This window comes from Canis aureus, chromosome 5 (assembly GCF_053574225.1).
Source record: "Canis aureus isolate CA01 chromosome 5, VMU_Caureus_v.1.0, whole genome shotgun sequence".
In the NCBI taxonomy this organism is placed as follows: domain Eukaryota; kingdom Metazoa; phylum Chordata; class Mammalia; order Carnivora; family Canidae; genus Canis; species Canis aureus.
The window spans coordinates 65,036,976-65,057,191 of NC_135615.1; the positions used below are offsets into that span (position 1 = coordinate 65,036,976).

The 20,216-nt window shown below is 48.6% G+C and overlaps 2 long non-coding RNA genes across 3 annotated transcripts; one reads left to right on the forward strand and one right to left on the reverse strand.

Moving 5' to 3' along the window:
• The first annotated feature begins 489 nt into the window (after window positions 1-489).
• LOC144314400 (uncharacterized) lies at window positions 490-16,177 on the forward strand. Of its 2 annotated transcripts, none has more exons than XR_013380276.1 (5): window positions 490-945; window positions 3,137-3,333; window positions 7,473-7,656; window positions 10,751-10,790; window positions 15,707-16,177. It is a non-coding gene; the product is annotated as an uncharacterized LOC144314400 (long non-coding RNA). The 2 variants fall into 2 exon arrangements; XR_013380277.1 differs by having other exon boundaries at window positions 15,812-16,177.
• LOC144314401 (uncharacterized) lies at window positions 16,176-19,699 on the reverse strand. Its single transcript, XR_013380278.1, has 2 exons — window positions 18,732-19,699; window positions 16,176-16,867 (listed from the first exon to the last, which is right to left on the reverse strand). It is a non-coding gene; the product is annotated as an uncharacterized LOC144314401 (long non-coding RNA).
• Between the last annotated feature and the right edge of the window lie 517 nt (window positions 19,700-20,216).

A 20,216-nucleotide genomic window follows, 5' to 3' on the forward strand; every position in this document is an offset into this window, starting at 1 on the left:
CGTGGCTCGGCCTGGGGCACCAGGCCAGGACGACGCGGGGACGGGGTGCTGGTGGGGCCGCGCGCGGTGTTGGGGTGCACTTGGGTGCACGAGAATTGGGGGGCTGCCCCTGTGCAGTCGGGGCCACGCGCCCCAGGAGAGCCGCCTTTGCTCGAGAGCGGGGTCGCGCAGGGAAGGCCGCGGGTCTGGCCAGAAGCTTCTGTCCTATGAAAGGCAGAAGGGGAGGCGTCTGTGGCCCCTGGGGCGCCCGGGCCGCGTGGCCTCGGGGTCGGGGCGCTCTCCCCGGGAGCGGGCCCCGCACCCTGGGATGGAGCCTGGGGACAGGCCCCCGCGAGGGGCGGGCTCGCAGTGCCCGCTGCCCCCCGCCCCCCGCCGCTCCGGATGCGCCCGGCGGGCCTGGCCCTGCCGCCCCCCCCCCCCACCCCCAGCCCCAGGTCACGGCCCTGCGCCACCCGGGGCTGCGCGTCCGCTTCCGCGAGCCGAGCCGGGCGGTCGGGGCGGGAGCCGGGCAATTGTTTCTCTCGCGGCGCCCCTCCAACCTCCAGCCTTCCAGCGCTTTCTGGAGGGCAGTCGAGGGGAGCCCGGGCAGACTTTTCCCGGGGCGCCGCAGCCCCGAGGGGGAGGCCGGAGCCCCGGAGTCCCGGCCCCTCCCTGCGCCCTCGTCCCCGCGGGGCCAGCCTCCGTGCACCAGCTCGAGCCACTGATGCTGACCTGCCCACTCGGGCTGCCCCTCCCTGCGCGAGCCCGCCTCGGCCTTGGGGCTCAGCCCGCGGGAGGGACACGGTGCAGGTTGGTGAGGCGACCAGGCTTCCGTCCCCGCGACCCAGGTCGGCGCCCCGGCCGCCCCCGCCCCCGCCGAAACGTGGGAGTTGCACGGAGGTGGTTTGGAGACCGAGAAGAACCGAATTTCCTGGGTTGCTGCTGCCCGCGACGATGACGGCGAAGGTGACGACATTTTTGAACTAAAAATACTGATTTGGGTGACATGCACCCCCCGTTCCTATTTTTAAAATGTGCACGGTGGAAGTACAGGAAAGCACAGCGAGTCACGTAACGGACCCCCTCGTCTAGAAAAGATACGTGGAAGGGCGGTGTAGTGATGGCCAAGGACCTGGGGAGGGAAAGAGGAGAGAGCGAGGACCGGCCTGAGCTGCCCAGGACACCCCCCCCCCACACACGAAAAAGGACCCTGGGGGCGGGGGTGGGGGAGGGGAAAGCAGGTTAGAGACACCTGAAAATAACTTTTGAGTTTAGAGTTTTCCCATCTCCGTCCTCCCTGGGAGGCCAGGTTGATTCAACTAACTTTTATGGGTGGGGTGGAGGGTGGGGGGGCAGTTTTTTTTTTTTTTTTAATTAGAAAAAGCGTTCATACAGAAAATCCTAAATGATTTGCAGTTGACATAAACTTCTAGCAGTAGATTATTTGCTTATTGTTTTTGGCGTGTTGTGAATGTCAAGCATGAGAGAACCTGAAGGGAAGAGGGAGAAAGAAAAAGCTCCTGCTCTGTTAAAACTTAGCAGCCCCCTTAGAAAAATAAAGCGTCGGAACCTTTACTAGGAGTCACACAACTCTACCCCAAGTGAAACAAATGTCAGAGGGGGTAACAAAGTGGGAAAACATGCAAAGTGCATTTCAAAGGGTTCCACAGTAAAGCGCAATCTGAGATTCACGGAAAGTGGAGAAGGATAAGACAGGAATTAGGTCATCGCGTCCAGACCCCAGGAAATATGTTTAGATCAAAGCCTGCTCCGTTAGAATAAACAAAACAGGGCCCATTGGGCCCTACCAATATTTTCATCTCCGCGCTAAGAGCTGCTAATCTAACTGGCTCTAGTGGATGAAAGCGGCTAAAAATCACAACTGTAAAAATGACTAAGTAAAAAAAATGTCCTCTCAACTATAATAGGAAGATAAAGATTTAGATTTGAGCTAGAAAGTAACAAGATCCAGGCCCAGATCAACACAAACTTCCTGGAATTTTAGCTCTAACTAAATTATCTAATCCCAGGCCATTGTTCCCTTCTTGTCCGCACTCCCACCCCCCACCCCCCCCAACCAACCCCTGCAATTGAGTATACCAGATGATTTACATAAAAAAATTGTTAAATTTTAACTGCGGTCTAAAAGCATTGCAGGAGGCCGACTTTTGGGTTCACTTACTTTACATTCCTTAAGGACCTACCCCCCACAAACCCCACTGTCGCCTGCCCCCCAGGCAGTTGTTGCGGGGAGAGCATGCTGGCCTTTATTGTTATGGATGGTTCTTTAAGGCCAGTCTTTGAGTTTGGTCTCTTTCCATGGCGGCAGGATAGACGGAGACCAGAGCTTCTGTCATAGAAGCCAACCTTTGGGTCCGTACTATTCAGCAGCCCTTGATACTTTAGCAGCGAAGCCCAAGTACTGTGTAAAGCTTTCTTTCACAGCAGAGCTGATGGCCTTAAACCAACTGCCAGGGAACATTTGATAGATAGAAACATCCAGAAACGGGACAGGAAATCCCAGTAAAGGAAAATTCACCCAGGCTAAATCCAGGATTGTAGCTCCTTGCTGAGCCGGGTTTCCTCTTAACTGTTTAAACATATGATTTGGCTCCTCTTGTGTTTCTATGGCCATCTGAGCTCAAGTTTAACAAAGACTCAGGGACTGCCTGTCAGCTTGGCTCTGGCCCCCTCTAAAGCCAAGATGATGGGGGTGGGGCCTGTGCCGGGCCTTTATAAACACCCCCAGGAACAGGCCATCTTCTGTGTGGGGCCCTTGGCGACTCATTCACGGAGGTCAAACCCAGCATCAGTTTTTGACGATCCACGGAGGGCTTTGAAGACAAGTGTCACTGTGTTGGAGGCTACACAAACCCATCCTTCCTTGTTAGGCCCAAGGTGGAACCCCATCCAGCTTGCCAAATGCGGCTGAATCCCGATGCAGCATGGTCGGTTGGTTAGGACATGGGTGTGGAGAGAAACCAGGGGTCATGTCATCTTCTTGTAATCATGGCCACATCCAGTATGAGGCCCCAGTCACCTAGAAACGTGGGTAAACGTGCCATATCGCAGGCCCCACTCCTGATGTAAGGGACAGAGAGGGACATAAGAGCTTGTGGAGCTCCTTCTACATTCAGAATCTGTGGTGCTTCTGCAGGTCTCATCTTGTTACAGTTCTGTGAGACAGACAGGACCACTGTCATTTACCAGATGACAAAACTGAGTCCCAGAGAGAGAGAAGGAACACCTGGATGCCAGGAGATGTGGAGCTGTCACTTGCTTGACCATCAACCCCAGAGCACAGTCCTAACTTGCCTGATCCATGGACCACCTTCCCCATCTGTACCACACAAGGTTTGCTTCCCATCGGTATTTCCAGTAGCTTCTCTCAGACTCTACCATGTTCACCACGTCACATCATTGGGGTCCCACCTATACTCTTACTTACTGGATGACTTCATTTAAGTTACTCCCTTTTTAAAAACCTACGTATATTTATTTTAGAAGGAATAAGGAAACACCAGATTTGATTCTCTTCAATAGTCTTTCCAATCACAACCATTGGGTGCCGTGCCCCAACTCCAAATAACACCGACACCACCACATCACACCAACACACCTGCTGCTCTGTCCTTTCCTCATTTTCCAACTGCCTCTTGCTTTAGACAAGCATGAAGCCTGGGTGCTCTTAAAGAGTTTTCTTTCCTGGTCGCCATCCCACTCCTCTACTTGTCAGCACACCTTGGCGCTGGCCCAGAATTTTTCCAACTGTGGGTCAAGACCCATCGGGGCATTATGAAGTCAGTCTAGAAGTCATCATCAGCATTATCTTTTAAATGTAATAGAGTAGAAAGGATCAGAATATATCACACTCAATAGAAAGGGTCAGTCGTGTCTTACTCATCTCAAGGGATGTGTGTGTGTGTGTGCACGCGCACATTTGTGCATGTGCATGGGTGCACCGGGACACACGATAAATGTATTTAGCATGGGTTGCCATCGAAAAAGTTGGAAAGCCACTTACGAAGGCCCCAAGAAGTACAGCTGACCCCTCTCTCTTTCTCCTCTGAAATCACAGCACCAGGGGCTTTAGAGGGGAGACTGGCAGTCAGTTTTGGGGATGGGGGGAGTGGTGGTGAAGGCACAGGCCAATAACCTAAGCTTCCAGCTCTCTGCAATGACTCATCCACGATGCAGAGTTTTCTAGCTGCCACTCCGGCAGGAAAAGAGAGACTAGCGACTGGGCTCATGCTGCTCATCTGTGTGTTCTCCTCTCCTGGGCTGCTTCCACGTGGAGGATTTTAAAAGCATTTTGCTATAAAGAGGATTTCTCCGTAAATGCACACATGAGCGCAAAAGAGAAAAACAAAACAAAACTGAGCGCTAAAGCTTACTCGGTGCAGTGAGCTGCACTGTCCCATTTATAGTCCCTCACCCCATTGGTAACGGGCTCCAGCTCTTGGGTACCTAAGATAACTTCCTTCCCGAGTCCCACCATTTCTGAGCATCCTTAGTCACAGTGCTCACTATGGGGCTTCTGGGGCCCAATAAATATAATGTGGTCCTGAGCCATCATTCCTAGAAGAGTCCCTTTCAGAAATACTGCTCAGAAAGGGAGGTTGTCTGTGGCCTTCAGCAAAGATTTCATTTTAACAAACACGTGTGTGCTTGTGGGGGTGCACACACACTTTTATCTAAATCTCCAGAGCCAGGAATGGCCAGGAAGACCCTTCTTTGTTTGAATAGACGTGAGTCAGGGAGCTGGGGCCTGAGTTATTTATATTTATCCTTCCCAGTTTCAGTCCAGTACTTCTTAGGTAAATTATAATAAAAAGAGTTACTGTGGTAGCTCACGTTATCGGCACCAGGTCTCTGGCTGTTTCTCCTCCATTGCTTTGGCATGTAACTTGCAGTGCCATCCCCCGTGGGGCATTTGAACTTCCCCACCTCGTTGGCCTTGGCCCCTTGGCTTGCTTTGTCCAGATGCGATGGTTGTGCCACTTTCATTCCTGGGGACTCAAGACTCCTGCACGTGTCTACTCATGGCCCTGGTACCTCTGCCATCACCACGAGAAGAACATTCCCGCTGATCTCAGGAAAAGAATAGAGGCAACATGGAACCACCCCTAGTCACGCCCAACCTAGATCAGCCAAGGCCCAGCCAGGCCCAGTTGAGTGGAGCCGAACCACAGATGGGTGTTGCTTTAACCCACTGAGCTTGTGGGTGGTGTCTTACTAAACATCACTGGGGCCACTGTTAACCATTTCCATAAGATGTGTTTATAGTGGTTATGAAATGTCAGACATCATTTTAAATGTTTTATTTGAATTAACTCATTAAATCCCTCTAACGGCCACATGAGGTGGATACTATCAAGACACCCATTTTATGAATAGGGAAACTAAGGTACAGAGAGATTCCCTGTAACGTCTAAAGGGACACCCCTGGTAAACAGAATCTCAACCCAGACATCCAGCTCCAGAATGAGCATGCTTTGCTTTTAACCACTCTGCTATCCTTTTGCCCTGTCACAAATCTATTTTTTTTTAAGATTTTATTTATTTATTCATGAGAGACACAGAGAGAGGGAGAGGCAGGGACACAGGCAGAGGGAGAAGCAGGCTGCATGCAGGGAGCCCGACAAGGGACTCGATCCCGGGTCTCCAGGATCACACCCCCGGCTACAGGCAGCGCCAAACAGCTGCGCCACCGGGGCTGCCCCGCCCTGTCACAAATCTAAGAAACCACCTGCCCATCCCTCCCTAACTAAACCCCAGGCCCAGAATTATAAAATAAATAAATCAAATCTCCGCACCTTTCACTTTTTCTACTCCATTTAGAAGTCTCCAGAGAGGTAGGATCCTGCAGGATTCACAGGCAAGTGCTCTGCTCCCCAAACACCTGCTCTTGCCATGAGAACCCTCCTGACCAGGGTCCTTCATGCTCAGCATAGAGTGTAGACAGAAAGAGCAGATATCCACACTAATTGTAAATCCACACACTAATTCCAATACCTCCCTTCAGTGAGCACTGGATGCTTTCTGCCCGTGATAATCATTATCTACCCTGTAAAGACCTTGTTAATACTTACAGATCAAAATATTTTTGTATCTTTTCCATGGAGGGAATGATCCATCCACCTAGCAGTGTGTGGAGCTTTACTTCCCGCCCTCTTTCCTTCTCTCATGGGAAAACACATCAACTGGTTTCCTTTTTCTTTTTCACACACTACAAGTCATGCAATCTTTCAAGGGGGGGGGGGGGCGGGGGGGTGGAGGAAGGGATGTTTCATCTGATTTATCACAGTGAAGAGATAGTTGGCAGGCATGAGTAGCCGTATACGTTTATCTCTCCGTGAAGAATATTGATGACATTCACATTTTCTTATGTGCGCAAAGCTAGATTTGCAAATTCCTGGAAAATGAAGGAAATGCTGAGGGAAATAGTTGAAATTTAGGAAGAGGGTCAGGTTTTCATGATCTGAACATGCCATGGGGGAGAAGGATGAGAAGGTCGGAGTTGCTGGCCTTCCTTCCTGTCTGGGTGCCACCCCCTGATTAGCCAGTATATTTGTTTCCTAGGGTGGTTGCAACAACCAAAACAACAGAAACTTAGTTTGTCACAGCTTTGGAGGCTGGAAGTCAGTCAAGATGTTGGCAGAGCCATGTTCCCTCTGAAGGCTCTAGGGAAGGGGCACCTGGGTGGCTCAGTGGTTGAGTGTGATCCCGGGGTCGGGGATGGAGTCCCACATCGGGCTCCCCACAGGGAGCCTGCTTCTCCCTCTGCCTATGTCTCTGTCTCTCTCTATGTGTCTCTCATGAATAAATAAACAAAATCTGAAAAAAAAAAAAAAAAAACCTCTAGGGGAAAATCTTTCATGCCTTTTTCTTAGCTTCTGGTATCCCTAGTGATTTTTGGTGTAGAAATATCCTGTAAGTTGTAGACACATCCTTCCAACCTTTGCTTCCAGCAGCAGGTGATATTCTCATGTATCTTCCCATCATCTTTCCTCTGCAAGGACCTTCTCCATGTGTCTTCTCTTCTTATAGGGACACTGGTCATATGGAATTAGAGCCTGCCCTAATGACCTCATCTCTGCACCTGATTACATCTGCAAAGACGATTTCCAAATAGGGCCACTGGGGCAGATACCCAGGGCTAGAGAGAGGCCATCACAGAAGCCCAAGTGAGACACAAAGAGGAGCTGAGCAGAAAAAAAGAAGGTGGAAGGAGCTTTGGGTATTTCTGAGCAGATTTCACAGCCCAGAAAAACCACAGCTCTCAGAGCTAAAAAGGCACCCAGAGGCCCTGGGTCACAAAGTGGAGACTCACAGGCTGACTTCGGCCTGCATATGTGTTTTATTTGGCTCACGAGGCATATTTAACAAATTTGAAAGCATTGCCAGCATTTGAAAGTCAGGAGATCTCATATAAAAGTTCAAATTTCCAGATTTTTTTTTTTTTTTTTTTTTGGGAATGTCAAATGATCTAGTGTTCTCGCCTTCCCACATTTCAACAATTGGCTAGCACAGAAGTGTGACTGTCCCCGTTCGGTTGAAGCAAACCTGTTGTCCATCTTCGGTTCCCACCCGACCCATCTCACGTGGCTACCAGCCTGCTGGCCTCTGCACATACTTGACTTTTTCTGCCTCACTGTGGTCCAGCCGGCTTATTTGGTAAGTGAAGAAAGGAAGGCCCAGAGACAGAAGTACCTGGGTTAGTGGCGAATGCCACACGGATTAATTCAGCAGGAAAACGTAGAAAGGCAGAAGGCAGATACTTTCAAGGAGACGAAGATGTCAGGAAGGTAAAGCACAGCAAAAGGGCATTTCAAGAGGAGGGCTCCATCAGGAGGCAAATCTTGGGACTCAGACAGGACCCTGGATTTCCTGCAGATGTTCTTGCCGGTAGAGAAGGGGAAAGAAAGAACACGATGACTTTAAGCTGGTCCGGGTAGGCCAGACTTTAGGTTTTCCTGGTCATCCTTTGTTTGCCAGGGGCTTTTTGCTTTTCAAACCACTTCCACACTCACTGTCTCCTTCAACCCAGCAGGGCAGAATGAATGGTAGAGTGTTCCCTTTAAACAGATGGGGAGGGTTGCCGGGGTGGCTCAGTGGTTGAGGGCGTGATCTTGGGGTCCTGGGATGGAGTCCCGCATTGGGCTCCCCGCAGGGAGCCTGCTTCTCCCTCTGCCTGTGTCTCTGCCTTTCTTTCTGTGTCTCTCATGCATAAATAAATAAAACCTTAAAAAAAAAAAAAAAGGGAAAACTTAACGGGACTTTTCCAGAGTTGGATCGTTAAGTGGCAGAGGACTATTTCAATCCATCTTTTCTCCCGGCTAGCCCAGTGCTCTTGCTAATGAAACGCTATTTCAGGAGGTTGTAATTGCCCTGTGGCCAAAAGGCTCTCCCACCTTTGAGTCTGGAAGGTTCAATTCAGACCCAACCACAACAAAGACTAAAAAAGGGTTAGCTTCCCCCCCACCCAGATCGACATGGAGTTATGTATGTAGAGAGAGCAATCTCTAATTAGCCACTTACCCAGAGCCTCCCTTCCTCTCCTCCCTCCCACCTTCCCTCATTCCTTCCTTCATCAAGCAGTTATTAAAGCTTATTAAACTATGAGGCACCTCTAAGTGGCCAGGCAGTTTGGGCAGCACCAGGATTGCCCCCTGTTACTCATAGGGCAGTGCAGACCATCATTGTGGAAGCCCACGGGGACTTCAAGGTGCTCTGGACACTGGCACCCAGGACAGCAAAGTCTAGCTACTGCAGGAGGGGAGCTCAGGGAAGCCTTCCCAGGCCCCAGGAAGGTGCCTGCTGCTGGGTTCATTCATTCGTTCATTCGGCAAACATCTAGTGAGCACCTGCTCTGTGCTGGGTTCTGGGATACAAAGCAACGAAAAGCAGAATGAATCTCTACCCTCAGGTTGCTTACATTCAGCTACTTTTATAAAAGCTGTTGTACTACCCAAGTGGAATATTAACAGGAACACCCCCCACTGCCATAGAGATATTTGCCATCTGTATTATAAGGATGAGAGGTAGACCAAACTGCCATTGGCCATGCCCTAAGTGAGTGACTGCATTTCCGGGGGCATCTGCTTCTGGAAGTCTGGAGGACAGGAGAGCCTCCCTGCTAAGGACATCGTCCATGTGAGAGCAATGGTCTTCGTAAGAGGTTAACCAAGACAGTCACAGGCTGCACCCAGACACCTGAACCAAACAGCCCATGTCCATGTTCCAGGTGGAGCCACTCTCCCCAGGTGAGGTGTCTTCATCTCCTTCCGGTTCTCATTACCTCCAGCCAGGGTAGGGGCAAAGATCAAATCTTTTCTACCAATTTTTTTTTTTTTTTTTTTTTTTACTAGAGGGAGAGAGAGAGCACAGAGAGGGAGAGAGAGAGGGAGAAGCAGGCTCCCAGCTGAGCAGAGAACCTGCAGAGAACCTGATATAGGGGTTGATCCCAGGACCCTGGGATCATGACCTGAGCCAAAGGCAGATGCATAACCAACTGAGCCACCCCGGTGCCCCCCTTTTTTTAAGAAACATCTTTATGACTGATTCAGGCAGAAGAACAGCAGCAGCCGATGCCCCTAAATAAAGAAAGAAAAAAATTTAAAAGATAGTGTTTTTACCCTAGGAACCCTCATTCATAGTTTGAGGTAAATCTGCAAGCACTCGTGGGCCGATGGGCTTGATCTTCATCACCGCGCACAGTAAACAGAGGGCTCATGCACACATGGTCTTTTCCTGACACCGAAGGAAAACAAGCAAGACCTGTCTTAGAATCGGTGAAAGCTGTTGCATTAAAGAAAGCAAAACCAAACCAAAACGACAACTAGATTAATTAGAAAAGAGACAGAGACAGAGGGATTTTGAGGAAGGGGGAACACGAGAAAAGATTGATGATTGTCAAAAATTAATGATGGAACTCTCTATTGATATGGTAGTATTTGTATTTCTTTGTCTCATACATTTAAAAAATATATGTAGGGATCCCTGGGTGGCGCAGCGGTTTGGCGCCTGCCTTTGGCCTAGGGTGCGATCCTGGAGACCCAGGATCGAATCCCACATCGGGCTCCCGGTGCATGGAGCCTGCTCCTCCCTCTGCCTATGTCTCTGCCTCTCTCTCTCTCTCTGTGACTATCATAAAATAAAAAATAAATAAATAAAAATTAAAAAAAAATAAGAAAGATATGTAATACTAGTATAACATAATAAATATTTTTAAATTTTATTTATTTATTCATGAGAGATACAGAGAGAGATAGAGAGGCAGAGACACAGGCAGAGGGAGAAGCAGGCTCCACACAGGGAGCCCGACGTGGGACTCGATTCCGGGTCCCAGGATCAGGCCCCGGGCTGAAGGCGGCGCTAAACCGCTGAGCCACCCGGGCTGCCCAACATAATAACTATTGATGCTTAGTCGCTTTAATAAAGAACTTCTCCTCTCCTTAAAAAAACCTAAATGCTAGGGGCACCCGGCTGGTACAGTTGGCAGAGCATACAACTTGATCTCAGAGTTTTGAGTTCGAGCCCCATATTGGGTGTAGAGATTACTCAAAAAAAAAATCTTTTAAATAATTTTAAAAATGCTTAAGAATAAATAAATCTAAATGATAGAATAATTTTCAGTGTCTACTGCTCAGTTCAGTGAACTTTTATAAAGCCAATGAGTTCAATATTTCCATTCAGATACTTCAGTTCACTCCAAGGAAGCTTAACACAGGCATAACCTAAAACACAGTTTCACTCTGCTTTTTCACAGGGGACTTCCTCATACCAGAAAAAAATGACGATATAATCAGGTATTTTGTTGTTTATGTCTTATTACTAAAAATCATACAGTTTCCACTTCTTTTTCTCTATAGAGCTTTATTATGATATATAAGACACTGGCTTACATCAGTGCTTCTCAGGGCACCTGGGTGGCTCAGTTGGTTGAGCGTCTGCCTTCAGCTCAGGTCATGATCCCGGAGACCTGGATCAAGTCCCAGGTTGGGCTCCCTGCTCAGCAGGGAGCCTGCTTCTCCCTCTCCCTCTGCTCCTCCCCACTGCTAATGCTCTCTCTCTCTCTCTCTCTCAAATAAAATCTTCTTTAAAAAATAAAAAATAAATCAGTACTTCTCCAACTGTCTAGTTTATTCAGACAGCTCAGAATGGTGTTGAAATGCAGGTTCGGATCCAGTAGTGCTGAGGAGGGGCCTGAGAATCTGAATTTCTACAAAGCTCTATGGTGATGCTGGTGTTGCTGGACCATGGACCACACTCTTGAGTAGCAAGGCTCTCCATGAGTTCATCCCCACCTCTGTCAGAATCAGTCCCACAATTGTTGGATAAGTGAATACTCAAGAACCACAGTTCTTCAAATTTCCAGGGCAGCAAAATCACCTCGATAATTTGCTCTAAATCACAGATTCCAGGGCTCTGATCCCAAGATCCTGATTCATTGCCTCTACTCCTCACTACACCTTAACCTTAGCCTGGCTGTATAATCCAGTACCAGGGCTATATAATCAGGGCCCTGCCAACTTTCCAACCTGGTCTCCAGCTACTCTCCCCCTTGCTTGCAAAGCTCCGACCGCCATGGCCTTTCTTCTTTTCCTTAATGTTCCACGTTTGTTCTGTATGTCTTGGGCATTAAATTCATATTTGGAAAACTGCCCCTGGATCTTCCCAATTTCCACGGGACTCTCTCTTCTTGTTCTTTGGTTCTCAGTGTAAATGTCACCTCCTCCAAGAGGCCCTTCCTGACCACCTTAAAGTAAGGTGGCCTAAAGTAGTCTAAAATACTTTTTTCCATATATTCTTTCTTTAACACATCACCAGGCTGTATTGCCATACATATGGTAATAGGAGTAATAGCTCCTACTGCTATCTGGACTGATGATGTCCATGTATGTGTATATCGGTTTAGTGTCCATCTACCATGAAAGCAAGGACTCTACCTGCCTTGTTTCCCACTGAATTTCTGGGACCTAGCACAGTACCAGGGTATTGAATAAATGAATGAGGGAATCAGTGAACAAGCATACCCAGGTTGTGAAGCAAGGTATAAAACAAAATAAACAATGCCATGAATTCTGGTCTTCGCGGTTGATGACAGCAGAGGAAAGCAGATGTGAGGGTTTAATGAGCAGAGGATCGGCTAAGTACAAAAGGAGTCGCTATGCTTCCTTCAGGGTGTGGAAGAAAATTAAATTAGAAATACAGGATGGCAGTGTGTTTGCAGCTTTTTGCTCACATGCTGTATAATACCAAGTTCTTTGTCCTTTTTCTGTCTGCTTTAAAATGGTAAAAATAGATGTTCATGGCAGACAATTGAGGAAAACAGAAAAATTTAAATAAGAAAATATATACTGTCTTATCTAACCACCCACAAATAACAGTGGTTCTCATTTTTGTGGTTTTCCTTTTAGCATTTTCAAATACACACGTCTTACAGAACATGTATATGGCAATATACTCTCTTAGTGTGCTCGTTTATTGTTTAATGTAATAGGATGAGTATATTCTCATGCCTACAAAGTGTCTTAAAACATATATTTTTAGTAGCTGCTTAATATTCCCTTAAACGGATAGAAATACCTAATTCGGGTCCTTTGTTTCTTTTACTCTGTTGTCCAGAAAAGCACTATAACTCTGTGCTCTTTTTTATTTTATTTTTAAAGATTGTATTTATTTATTCATGAGAGACTGAGAGAGAGGCAGAGACACAGGCAGAGGGAGAAGCAGGCTCCCTGCAGGGAACCCGGTGCGGGACTCGATCCCAGGATCCCGGGGTCACGACCTGAGCCAAAGGCAGATGCTCAACCACTGAGCCACCCAGGTGCCCCTGCCCTCTCTTTTAAGTGGAGTAGAAATGTCTAATAAATGATTTTTTTTTTCCCTTGATGAGAGTAGTGGTTCTCAACTGGGGACGATTTTGCACACCCCTCGGGGAGGGACATTCAACTATGTCAGAAGACATTTTTTGTTGGTCTCCACTGAGGGAGGAGGGTAGCTGATGGCATGTAGTGGGTGGAAGCCAGAGTTACTGCTAAACACGCTACAGCACCCGGGACAGTCCCCTACAACAAAAAATCGTCCAGCCAGAATGTCAATAGTGCTGACGGTGAAAAACTTGCCATCCGGGGCAGTGTCAGGGTTAATATTCAACAACCACTTAAAATTGAAATTAGCACTCTACCATTAAAGTACAGGACTTTGCCCTGGAACTCTGCTGTGGAATAATTAGAACTGCAGTTACTGGAATCTGGGATAGCTGAGAGTTTACTCTCACAACTTGTATTTTATTAGAAATGTTTAAATGGCAATAAAAGAACATGAAACTAGAGCTTCTATTTTTCAAAGTGAGTTCCAAGGAGGAACTTCGTGGTGCTGGCGTTGGTCCTCATGTGGGTCTGTACTCTCCTGAGGACACCGAGGCCCAGAGAGTGCACAGCCCCAGGCTGGTAGATGGTCTCAGTAGAAAACATTTTCTAAGGCAGAGAAGTGACTTGGCTAATCTGGAAATAGTTTCCAAATGCCAAAAGGGGTTTGGATGCACAGTTAGCTGAACGCCGATCTTTGGAAGCCTCTTCTCTACGCCTTTGCTTGAACGAAGTTTTACTCCTTTGCAGTCTTTGTAGCAGTGAACTCCTCGAGGAATTGCACATTTATTTATTTATTTATTTATTTATTTATTTATTTATTTATTTATTGAATTCCACATTTAGTAAGCAAAATCGCCGAAACCGCCCCCACGTCCCTTCTATTGAGAAATGTGTGCATCTCTTTCGTCCCTATTGCGATCTTTGGGACTTTACCCGACCTTTGCAGGGACAACTGGGGTAGAGACAATTTGTTATGATATATCCCCACAGATGATCCAAATCCCATCGCTCCAATGCAGAACAAAGGGAACGTGTGCTGCTCCTTTTTCTTCGGCCCACATTCCTTCTGGGGTTGACTGTGAATGGGAAGAGAGGTCTAAGTTGGAAATGCTTGGAATTGTGTTTCGGATATTCAAAAGATTACACAGAAAGCCTTCCAGGTGCTCGGGAAGAGATATACCGCGGCCGAGTCAGGAATCACTTTCTGCGCCGTAACAATGGAAATGCGATCTTTAGTTAACACGGACTCGGAATTTAGAGCGGGCGAGCGGGACCAAGGTCAGTGGTTCGCGCCTTGAGATCGATTCGTGCCTCTGACCTAGATCGTCTGTGTGCGCTGCGCTTGTTGGTAACTTTGCTCCTGCGGTAATTTATGTGACTCATCTGCAGAGCCTCCGAGCTGCGGAGAGGGGGCCGGTGGAGCTTCCCTGGCCGGCAAACCGGCCTCCAAAAGGAGGACAGGAATAAAAGAGATGGGTGGGAAGTCAATTCCGGGGTCTCCTGTTCTAGGTGATGTACAGTCTTTCGTTTCCCTGCTCTTGGTCGGCAACTTTGGTTTCCAAATGCTCATTTTCTTTGTAATTTTCCATGAAAATATTGCTCCAACTGCTGAAAATCAAGCAGCCGATTTTCAATCAAGATTCACAGGCTGTAGACAGGCACTCCTTGCCGGCAAGAGATAGAAACATCTGCGGACACACATGTACCCAGACGTGCAGGTGGCAACACAGAACACGCATCCACACAGGTGCGCAGTGGAGACTGCTGTAAGCATAGGCGATGCGGCACATGGGATTTGTTCATCATCAGCTGAACCCAGGGTTCAAATCCTTTGGACTGGAATGGGTCTGGGGGGGCAGTGGGTAGGGAGAGGGTGGTCAGATGGGAGATAGAAAGCAATGAACTTCACCTCCTACTGCACAATCCCTCCCAATATTCTCCTACTCAAGTAAAAGCCCTAAGGTCAGGTCCTGATTGATATTTCCATCAGTTTCATCTTTGAGTGAAGGAACACTTAGGTGGCATCTATTTGCCTGCCAGATACCGAGGCGATGCCCATGAGTATGATACCAGAGTTGCCCTCGAGAATTAGAATCCTAGTGGGTATAAGACGATCTCACATAGAGTTGTGGCGTAAGTTATCATGCCCTTGTTCAAATTGACTTTTCTTATTCTCTTTTTTAAATTAAATTATTTTTTAGTAAGGCTCTACTCATAATGTGGGGCTTGAACTCACAACCCCTAGATCAAGAGTCACATGCTCTATGGACTGAGCCAGCCAGGAGTCCCTGGCTTTTCCATTCTAAGAGTACTGGAATGGGCACCTAAGATTTCTTTCAAGGAAGTCCAGTCAATGCCACTGGGCCTCCCAATGGACTGGGAGGTCAGGCTGTGGCTGACACTGTTTTACTCACCTATGGACGATGGGACCTGTGAGATGGATCCTTCCTTAAAACAAAAGGAGCTTCCTGGGGCACCTGGTGCCTCAGCGGTTGAGCATCTGCCTTTGGCTCAGGTTGTGATCCCAGGGTCCTGGGATCGAGTCCTGCATCAGGCTCCCCACAGGGAGCCTGCTCCTCCCTCTGCCTATGTCTTTGCCTCTCTCTCTGTGTCTCTCATGAATAAATAAAAATCTTTTAAGAAAACAAAAAAAAAAAAGGGAGCTTTCTTATCAATGGAATTGATAAGACTATAATTCTAGCATGCTTAGCCCTAGAATAGTTTTATCTGATATTACAAGAAATCAAAGACTACAAAGGACAAGTGATGTAACCAGGGGCCTACAGCTCATTATTTGAAAGAGCTGGGAGTGGGATATAGGGTTGTAAATTTTTTTCCACGTTTTCTAGGTTCTTCCTGTGACAGCACATTTTATTCATGCCCAGGAATAAAAAAAAAAAAAAGGGATCTTCTCCATATTAGGTGTATGTGCCTAAAGATGTGTTCTGATCCAGGCAGGAGAGATGAAAGACCATTTGTTAAGATAAACATTGGAAAGCACCTGGCAAAATGCCTGCTGCATGGCGGCGCTCAAGACACGGATGGCCATCCTCATCACCATCATCCTCCAGGTCCCCATCATCATATTCTATGCCAGCCACTACTTCAAAAACTGGCAAATTCACTTCTCAAAAAGATTCCGCACGGGGGGCACCCGGGTGGCTCAGCAGGTGAAGCGTCTGCCTTCACCTCGGGTCATGATCTCAGGGTCCTGGGATCGAGCACCGCACCCGGAGTCTGCTTCTCCCTCTCCCTCTTTTCTTTCTCTCTCTCTCTCAATTAAATTAATAAACTTAAAAATAAAAAAAGATTCCACACTTTACAAAGTCATCTTCAATTGTATTCATTAAATTTTTACCTGTCTTCCAAAAAATGTACACGAATGGGGTACATTCTTATGTAGAGGAAGATCTACTTACTCTCAACTCGAATACATATTTGCATCGCTTAAGAAATGTTAAGTAGCTTTTCATTTGTACTGTCTACAAGACAGTGATGATAAAAGACATCCATAAAGTCTGGAAATATAGTTATTATTAGTTCTTGACCACATTATTTATATTCCCCTATGTTTCCAGGCTTTATGGACATCCTGTAGATCATAAACATAGCAAACGAGAATAAATTGCTGGCCATTTTGGAGAAATTCCTCATGTTTTGCGTGCTTGGCTTAAAAAAATACATTTTATGATGGAATCTCTGTGTTTATAAACAAAACCCCAAAAATTTACAGAGAAAGAAATCATTTTGACTTTCTTACTCAATATTGGTTTCATAAACCATGACCGAATTATGGCAAATCTGAACTTGAAAGATGGTTATTTTGTTTAAGTGAGTTTAATGTGTTCAGGACTGGGCAATTTTTACTCTTGTTGTTTTTCTTAAATTTCATCCTTCTCTGAAGTTTTAAAATTCAATCATCTGGGTTAATTTCTCTTAGGCATTTCTGAGCCCTACAACATGGAAAGTTTTGTTATGCAGGATTTTTCTTTTGGTCTGCCAGGCACCTCCTGTAAGTGAAAACAATTTAATTTTCAAAAACAGTTTTTTTACCCTAAAGACTATAAGAACAGATTACTTTTTAGTGTGGTCCTTAAAATGATCAGGTTCTCTGTAGCTATCAGGCTAACTAGAAAATATGAGACCTCTTCATGGTTTGCTGGGCCCACGTTAAACTGGTTTTCAGGTTCCACAATGACAAAAATCATAGCCCGGGTGACCATCTGCCTGGTCAATAAGTGGCCAGCGGTGGCCTGAGTCAGCTAATTGTGCATAATTGGGATTATGTAGTAGAGATGACACTCCCCTCTCCAAACAAAGAAAATCACATTTGTGCTGTTTCATGTGACCACTGATCTTTTCTGGCCAGTAAGGGCAAAAATTGGGGTTGTCATAAAGTCTGCGTCTGCAAATGGCCAAGATGGTGGGAATGAATGATCAATTCTGGGAGAAGCGGGAGACAATAGGCAGTGGGGGAGGGGGAAAGGGAACCAGGGACAGGGGAATCAGAACGAGATGGGGGTGGGGGGCGGCGTGGAATCTAGGGCTGGGAAAATTATTGTCACCCATCTGTTAGATTCCAAAATGCAGGCACATTCAGTGTCTCAGACCTGTCTTTCGAGTCTGAAATAGTTATCCAAGTAGCTTCGGAGGACAGGTGTGTTGTGGGGCCCCCGGTGGGGCCCAGGGAAGGTGTTGGCGTGTGCAGAGGTATTGGAGGTGTTGGGAGCGTGTGAGGAGGGTGTTGGGTGTGCCTGGGGCACGTGTAGAGAGCAGAAACTATGCCCTTGATTTGAAGATTGCTGATTTGTTCTGTTCAAGCCCTTCTGGGGTCAGGTACCGTAGAAGCTGGACAGGAGCTGAGACAGCCAACCCTCAGCAAGAGGGTGACTGGTCGGTGTGTCAGAAGAAGTCAGAAGGAGGGCTTGTCCTCGAGTGGCCCCGGAGCAAAGGCCCAGCGCTGTGGCAGCAGCAGCATGATGGGGACAATGGCTGTGGGTGGCTGTGAAGCGGAGGGCTGGAACGAGGCCCTGCTTCCCGGCCGTGATACCCAGAGAGGGCCATGGGCTCTCTTGCTCCCCAGCCCGCCTCTCCTAGAGAGTGTCAAAGGCACTGCGGATGAAACAGTGCCAGGAGCACGGTTGACTCCGGCCAGAAAAAAAAAAGCCTTGGTGCAGACTTAGTCCAGGATTTCTCAATCCAGGCACTGTGGTCATTTGGGGGTGGACAAGCCTGTGTCATGGGGCCGTTCGCGCATCCTAGGGTATTTAGCAGCACCCCTGGCCTCCACCTACTAGATGCCACAGCACCACGTCTCCCCCTGCTCATCCTCTCCTCCCCCGGGATCGTGACCACCAAACATGCTTCCAAGCCAGTGCCACATGTTCCCTGGCTGAGGGGTGGAGGCAAAAATCACCCCAGGTTGAGAATCACTGTTTGGGGGCCCTCATGCTCTGCTCTGCTAGTATCTACTGAGGCAGAGGCTTTCCCCAAAACTCAGAACATCTGAGGAGTTGCGCCTTCGTTAATCTGGCCGCATGGTTCTATGTGTTCAGGTGCGAGGCCTGGCGTCTGTGTACGCATGTATGCTTACGTGTGGCTGTCCCTATGTCCCTATCTTACTGGCCGCTTGAGAATGCTCTGGGAGTCAACCAGCCCTTGTTTTAACGGTCAGTCCAAATTCCAAACGCACAGTGCAAGGCCACGGAGCAACCTCTGTGACTTAGACTGGAGCCTGCAGCTCCATGGCCGACCCTGCAGAGCAGATCCCCCAGATCCCCCTATTCATGGGTCACCTGTTATATGACAGGTTCTGTGTTAGGGAGACACAGAGGGAAGAAAGTCAGGTAAGGCCATCGTCCTCAGGGGGCTTACTTTCCAGAAGGTGGAGGTGGTGTGGAAAACCGAGGATCAGGTGATTTCGGGGGCCTGGCTTTACTCTGGGTCAGGCTTTTCCAAAAGCTTCGAGGCCCCAGCGAGGGGCTTCCACCTCTCAAGCTCCTCCCAGTGCAGGAGGGGCCTTGGCAATGCGGTCCCCCCCCCCCCCCCGTTTTTATAAAATTGGCAAAAAGTTCACATAGCTTTTCTTTACAAGGGCCCTCAAAGTACGGAAACTTCAGCTCCTCTTTTCAAAATCTATCCGGATGGAGACCGAGAAAAATGCATCCCTGTTTCAGCCATGGACAGCAGGGGAAGAGAGAAAACATCATCCATCCGAAATAAAAAACAAAGTAATGAGAAAAGACTCCGAGGATGCCCCATGCGGAGGGAGGGGGGCATCCTTCCGAGCCCGGGGTCCTCAGAGGCACAGCCCCGGGGTGGAGGAAGCAGGGAAGCCAGGCCCTGGAGGAGGCGGCAGGACTGAGCAGCTGGCCCAGGGCGCTGGGTGGGAGCTGGCCACGGCGCTGGCGCGGCCCCCGGCGTCCTCCGGGCCATTGTGCCGGGTATTGATCCGGCCCGGGAGCCACGGGGCCGCGGCAGCTGAAGCTCGGGGGTGGGCGCCATCGATCGGCCCCTCCCCGGGTGATTTATAGGATGCGCCGGCCCGGCCCGTAACCGTAACCGTAACCGTAACCGGGAGAGCTTGTTTAACGAGGGTTCGGGGCGCTCTCCGCTAGCTGGTTAACTTTAAGTATTGGAAATGGGATTGATGCGCGCATAATAATATTATGATTCATACAAACCACTTCTCAGGCAACTCAATATATTTCATTACCTCCTTTCTAGCAAATGTATTGATTTCTGTTTTGCGGTTTTATAACACAATTTCAAGGCTGTTGTGGGCTTAATGAGCCGTGTTCTTATGATGTTTAAAAAGATTTGAAGCTATTGTTGAAATAAATATTATGGATCACCCCCTCCCGAGGCCCCCCCCGCCCCCCTCTCCTCCTCCTCCTGCTCCTCCTCCTCCTCCTGCTGCCGCCCCCCCCCCCGTCCTCCCCGCCCTCCCCCACCCGCCCCTCCCCTGCCCGGGCGGTGCCGCCAGCAGAAAGCAGGGGGCTGCAGCTCTGCGGCCCTTTTGTGGCCCAGATCAAAGGGCCCGAGCGCCACAAAGGCCGCCCCACTCGGGCCGCGCGGCCACACACAGCCGCACCTGCAGCGCGGCCAAATGTCATTGTCGCTTCTGCGGGGCGAGCGCGGGGCGCGTACCTCGGAGGCGGCAGATGACTCTAATAACGCTTGATGAGAATTGATGGGGAAGGAGGCGCGCGGTGTCCAGGGCTTTTTATTAGCTGCCCCGACTGCCCGAGCCCGAGCCCGGGCGCCTGCACCTGTGGACTCCCTTCCTCCCAGCCTTTATGGAAGTTGACAGATTTTATTAACTTTAAGGAAGAACTTTCCAGCGTGCGGAGGGCCGCC